We start from the raw sequence: 6,917 nt of genomic DNA, 5'->3' as shown, positions 1-6,917 counted from the left end.
CGTGAGCCTTTGAGGTCATTTGAGACCGAACACAAGGACTGTCTGTGCTGAGGCACTGCCTGTGGGGTGTGGACTGGGTCGTGGCTCCCACAGAGAGATGCAGAGGGCGGGGCAGGGCAACAGTTCTTTGGAAACTGGAAACTTCTCTCCCCTCATCTGGGGCAACCGCACTGAGACTCCCTCTGTTCTTCCAGGGAATGGCTTCCTGGTTCTGAGGTTCTGAAATGGCCGCTGTTGCTCTCTCACAGGCGATTTCACAAGAGGCTCATGCAGAACCGCCACTGAGCAGAGCTGTGATCGGTCGGCCGGGGTCATGCCAAGAGCAGAGCTGCTGAGTTGCCACATTAGGGACTCACGGTGACTTCCCTTTGATCTTGTTTTTCATGGCATCGATAATCATCTAAACTTCAGTTACCAAAAGCAAATATTTGGAGAGTTAACTTGGCTGAAATTCACCTGTCTTTGAACCCCGTTGAGCCAAAGGGGCATAGATACGAGGATAGTAGCTGCCCACCTCACTCTCCCTTCTTTTACTTTCCTTGTATAGACAGCATAACATGCAGAAAGAACATATGCTGACATCCTTAAGAACTGCTCAAAAGCGGCCTTTCACGAGGGGGAATTCCCTTTTAAAAGACAAATATTTTAATTAATTACTTGTGAACTTCCTACGATGTACTTCAGTATAATCACTCCTGCTCCTCCCAGATCCATCCCCACATCCTTACCCACCAGCATCCCTGTCCTTTTTGTTTTGAACCCATCAAATCCAGTTTGTGCTGCCCAAATACCCTTGGATGTAGGGTCTGCCCTGAAGCATGGTAGACCTACTAGAGGGTCACACACTTAAAGGAAAGTGGGAGAGGGGAGAGGGTCCTTTTTTAGGAACTCCCTGTTAGGAATTGTCTGGTACAGTTTACATAAGGTGCATTAATAAACTTGCCTTTCTATAATTAACACTCAAGAGAATCAACATCAAAAGAAGAAGTGAGTCTACACAGTGGCATAAGCTGGCACTCACAGTACCCAGGAAGCTGAGGCAGGATGAGAACAAGCTGAAGATGAGTCTGATCTACAAGGTGAGAGCCTTTCTTCACACACACACACAAACACACACACACACATACCCAATCATGCACACACATACATATACACATACACACATGCATGCACACGCATACACACATGTACACATACACATGTGCACATGCACACCTGCCTATATACGTAGGGAGATGTCTCCATGGGTAGGAGCACCTTGCTATGTGAGCATGAAGACCTGAGTTTAAATTTTTAGAACCCACATGAAAAGTTAGGCATGGTCATGTGTGCACATGTGCATTTAACCCCAGAACTATGGGGGCTGAGACAGGAGGACTGCTGCCAGCTTCATTCCAGATCCAAAGAACAAGGTAGAGGGTGATCGACTCAGATATCCACAGCCCTCCCCTGGCACCTATATGCAACTATGTGCATGTATATCCCCTGACATGCACGGAAATCTTACATACATACCACACGGACAGAGAGACGCATGCTCACATGCATGGATATCTTACATACATACCTCACAGACAGAGAGACACACACTCACATGCATGGAAAGATTATTTTTTTTGCCTCATGGTTTTGAAGGTTCTCCTCCATGCTTGACTGGTCCTGGCTTGTTTTGTTTTTTTTCTTTTCCCTTCTCTTTTCTTTTTCCTTCCTTCCTTCCTTCCTTCCTTCCTTCCTTCCTTCCTTCCTTCCTTCCTTCCTTTTTTGAGACAGGGTTTCTCTGACTGCCCTGACCAGGGACATCACCATGTTCTCCAGTGTCCAGTGACCACAGACATCGGCACTGAGCCCTGACACTGCATAGCCCCAGACTTGCTTCTCAGTGGCAACTCAGGCTGGGACCTCACCATAGCCCCAAGTTGTGGGGATAGCCACTCATTACAGGCTGCTCCTCTCCACCTCAAGGGCCCAGTTCCATCTCTCTTCATAACACTCAGGCCACTCCTCTTCTCTTGTGTTTTAAGTATCCTAGGCATAAAACAGCTTTGGCCACCAAGACAGGTATCAAGCTAGAATGAGCAAAGGTCTGCCATCTGCTCTGCCCCCGACTGATATAAGAACACCACCACCACCACCAAGGTGTCTCTTTGCCCATTGCTGACGGCAAGGTTACAGATTCTTAATGTCCCTCTTATAGTTTGTTAGGCTTGACACTTGGTATCAGTCATCTCTGTGCGTGAAAGCCGATGATAGTGTTGTTATCAAATGCCCAGCGCATGCCAGGCACTCTGCTGAGGACTCGGGGGCCTTGTGAATGAGATGAACAAGATTTCCTTTCTGCCCCCATTGAAACAAAGGGTTCACACTTAGTAGTGTCAATGATGGCTGCTGTTTCTCCATTTCCACTCTGTGCCTGACTCTGAGCACAATAACTGATTTTCAAGAAGTCTCTGGAACAGAGAGTTTTTTATTTTTATTTTTAATTTTTTTTAAAGACTTGGCTATAATTGCTGGGGATTAAATGAAACTGTAGCCCCAGTGCAGTGTCAGCCCACAGCAGTGGTCTGGGAAATCCAGCTCGCATATTCATAAGTCAGGCACCTGAGTCTTAGTATCACGCTTTAATGTGTTTGAGTATTTTGCCTTCCCTGTATTCATGTGCACCATGTGAATGTTTGGTGACCTTGGGGGTCAAGAAAGGCATCCCTGGACTTACAGGCATTTAGGAGCCTCCATGTGGGTGCTGGAAACTGAACCTGGTCCTGTGCAAGAGAAGCAAGGGCTCTCAAACCCTGAGCCATCTCTCCAGCCCTGCATCTCTTTCTAACTCATCATTGTCCCTCTGAGCTCAGAACAGATGGTAGATGTTTATTGAGCTAAAAGAGTAAAGGGCAGTCAACTCCTCGGTGAAACGGAGTGCGCTTGGAGTCACTTCTGTCTCTGGGGAAGTGGTGACGCATGAAAAGAAAAGAGAAACGAGCCAGTCTGTGTGGCCAGTGCCTTCTGGCTTTGTTTACACACTCACACACAGTGTGGCATCATGGAATACCTAGAAAGTCCGCAGTTTCCCCACTTCAGTCTTGGAAATGCTCTGGGACTTAACATGAACCATACTCCTAACTATGTTTGCATTTTGTAGGAAGAGTGACTTCAGGGGAACCTGTGTGGAAAGGACTGGTGTCTACAGCTTTTCCTGTACAGCTTGGTTTACATTGCATTTGCACAAAGGTCACTTCACATGAGCTCACATACATCGTCAATGGGACATAATGTTACAGCCACCAAGCCAGATGGGCCAAGTTCACTGACTGCAGGGGACTAAGCCTGAGTGAACACAGGAATCTTCGTGGCCACCATGACCGGAGCAACCAGGTTCTGAGCAAGAAACTGGGGAGCTTCGATCCCCAGATCATTTCTTCACTTGCTCATAATTCCCTGCTTTTTTTTTGTTGTTGTTGACGATTTCCTCCCTCACATTCTCTCTCTCTCTCTCTCTCTCTCTCTCTCTCTCTCTCTCTCTCTCTCTCTCTCCCTCTCTCTCTCTCTCTCTCTCTCATACACACTCTCTCATACACAATCATACAAATTTCCACAGGCTCACTTACATGCTCATACAAACTCACCTAACACACACACACACACACACACACACACACACACACACCCTTTCCTAACCTGTCTCACCTCCACACACTCTCACATGTGGACACACTTCTCAGTTTGGCCACGCAAACTGTGGTGAAGGTTCATTCCTCCATGCGCAACAGATGATGGCTGTGTGGTTCTATATAGCAGGAGGGAGGAAGTCTGAGGGGCAGAGCTTCACAGCCGGTAGTAATTTTTTCACACCAACAAAGACACCATTCTTCCAGGTTCTGACAGGGAGGGATGCCAAGTCAGAGCGGGAGAAGGAGCTGGAAGGACACAGTGGTGGTGTGGGCTCCCTTCCACAACTCTGTTGTTACTGGAAGAGGTGGACCCAGAGTGAGGGTGCCCGTGTCTCATTACCAGGGACCTGTGTTTCATTCTGGTGGGGACTAGTGAGCCTTGAAGGCAAAATGAAGGAGGAAGGCATATGACATTGAAGCAAATGCTCATGAAAGCAGCAACTGCCCTCTATCACCTCCACCACCCCATACCTTTAAGGCCACAGGAGTTGCCTCTGAGCAGTGTGTGTCTGAGAATAGCTGCCAGTCTCCAGTCTCCTGGAAAACAGGGTGCTGCCTGGATGAACTAAGTCACCAAGGGCTCTGGTTCTGGGGAGTCAGGCTCTGAATGAGTTCCCCTGATTGATTTGTACCCTCACTGGGAATGGAGAATGTACAGAATGGCTTAACCTAAGGCAGAACAAGGAAGAGCCAGTCCTGGGGATTTCTCACAACCACATTCTTATAGGGCTCTGCTAGGCATCCAGCCAGCCACAACCCGGTGTGAATGGTCAGGTGTATGAGGCTAACTCCACCACATACCTACAATGGTGCCTTCTCCGATAGCCAGGCTGTGACCCCCTGAGAAATGCACCTTCTGTCTATGAACTGCCCCTTGTGTGGAGAATGCATTGCATTTTTTTATTCTCTCTAAAGTCCCATGCCTGTATCTTACTATAAGCATGCAAGCGCACAGCAGGAGGTCCTGATGTGAGGAGTCACTAAGAGCTTATACCAGCTTCCCTCGCTATAATGTCACCTGTCTGGAAGGAGAGCAGTGCAGAGATACTGTCTGGATGGTCAACTGGGTTCTGCAGAACCTGGGAGAGGGCAGTGGGTTTCCAGCCGATGCTGGCGCCCCACCACATACCTCGTAGGCACTGGAGAGACACAGAAACTGCTTTCTCAACAACAGAACTCGTGTGGCTGTCTGCATGTGGGTGGCTCGGAGGGCGTGGATGTGTTTCAGGTTTGTCTCGAATGGAGCAATGCTCCCCTCCCCACTTACTGGACCAAAGCCAGCCCTCCTGTGCTGTTGCTTCTCTCCCCTCTGTTTTTGTTTATGAATGATCTGGGAAGGTGATTCCGTTTGTCTGAGATGAAGATCACGCAGAGGCTTCAGGAAGGAGAGCGGTGCTGTTTCCCACAAGCAAACTCATAGGACAAAGCCAGTGGGATACCTTGAAGAAAAGCCTGTGTTTTCAGCCCTGAATTCTGAGCACACCTCTTCCCCTGGACCAGGTGGCTCACTGTCATGCAAAATTGAAAGGATGGCTTATAGGATGGTGGAAAATCAACTTTTGCTCACACAACCAATAAAATAACCTCCAAGGTAAGCATCATTAACATTTAATAAATCCTACCAGGCAGTGGTAGCACACACCTTTGGTCCCAAAGCCTGGGAGGCAGGGATAGGTGGATCTCTGTGAGCTCAAAGCCAGTCTTATCTACAGAGAGAGTTCCAGAATATCTAGGGCTACACAGAGAAACCCTGTCTCAAAAAATTCAAAACTGTAGTAGTAGTAGTAGTGGTAGTGGTACTGGTAGTGGTGGTAGTGGTAGTAGTAGTAGTAGTAGTGGTGGTGGTGGTGGTAGTAGTTGCAGTAGTAGTAGTGGTGATAGTAGTAGTAGTAGTGGTAGTAGTAGTAGTGGTGGTAGTGGTAGTAGTAGTAGTAGTAGTAGTAGTAGTAGTAGTAGTAGTAGTGGTAGTGGTAGTGGTAGTGGTAGTAGTAGTGGTGGTGGTGGTAATAATTCCTTCTTTATTTAAAAGTCAGAAAACACTCTTAAGGACTTTTTAAAATTATATTTTCTTATCTAAAGAGGTAAACCACATGATTTAAATAGGAAAAAGAGAAAATAAGGTAGATAATAAGATGACTTTACCAAAGTCCAACCCCACCCTTAGTAAAAGAGTTTGATCAGTAGTGAAGCCATGCTTCCATTACAGAAATAAACACTAAAGATCTTTCATTTTTTTGTATACAGATATGAATGCCTCAGAGAATGAATGAAATCATTAAAAGTAAATAATAAAAATTCTGAAATTCCTTCTTTTCACAATTGATTCAACCAGCCTTGGTTTTTCATTTAAAATTGAAACCTGTTGCTGTCCTCTTTGTACATAAGGAACCCCACTTTTAAAGCTGCCAGGATTCCACGGGATGGAAACGCCAAGGCTTATTTAAAGAGTTCCCTTTAAACCAATGGTGCCCGCCCTTTGTAATGCTGCAACCCTGTGATACAGTTCCTTGTGTTGTGGTGACCCCCAACCATAAAATTATTTCGTTGCTACTTAGTAACTCTAATTTTGTTACTGTAGCCAATCATAATGTACATATCTGAAATGTGACCCTGGGAGATGGGGACCTTAAGGTTGCGAACTGCTGCAATAGACCGATTCTTTCATGGTGGCCTCTTTTTCTGTTATCTCAATAGATATCTTAGTTACTTTCTCTTACTGTGATATGACACCATGATCAAGGTGAGGCAACACATGGAAGAAATGGCTTAATTGAGGCTTATGCTTTCAGGGGTTAGAGGACAGGACCACCATGGTGTGTGGAGCCTGACAGCAAGCAGGTAGGAAGGGCACTTGGGAAGCACTTACATTTGATCCACAGCATGAAGCAGAGAGAGATAACTGGGAAGATCACAGGCTTTTGAAACCTCAAATTCCACTCCCAGTGACATATCTTCTCCAACAAGGTTCTGCCCCCTAATCCTTCCCCCACGGTTCCAGCGACTTAAAAGTACTCAAACATCTGAGCCCGTGGGGGCCGTTCTCATTCAGACTACCAGAGCAGACCATGCTGCACATGTGCCATTAAACACAGGAGAAATGCCCAGAAACAAGACGATTGGGTCAAAGGGTAAATGCACTGATTGTGACAGTTGTAAGATCCCACTGTATGGTGATGATCAGAGTTACCACTCTGGCATTCCATCAGGTTTAATAACAATGTAAGACTGTCTGAGACTCCACAGTCTTGTCAG

General features: G+C 46.6%; 1 non-coding gene across 1 annotated transcript; it reads right to left on the bottom strand.

Annotated features, from left to right (window-relative positions):
• Positions 1–2,016: 2,016 nt before the first annotated feature.
• On the bottom strand, positions 2,017–2,163 carry LOC115488220. The gene has a single exon (XR_003950731.1). It is a non-coding gene; the product is annotated as a small nucleolar RNA SNORA48 (small nucleolar RNA).
• Positions 2,164–6,917: the final 4,754 nt, after the last annotated feature.

Source organism: Mus musculus, chromosome 13 (genome assembly GCF_000001635.26).
Source record: "Mus musculus strain C57BL/6J chromosome 13, GRCm38.p6 C57BL/6J".
NCBI lineage: Eukaryota > Metazoa > Chordata > Mammalia > Rodentia > Muridae > Mus > Mus musculus.
This window is presented reverse-complemented; position numbering and strand designations above follow the sequence as displayed.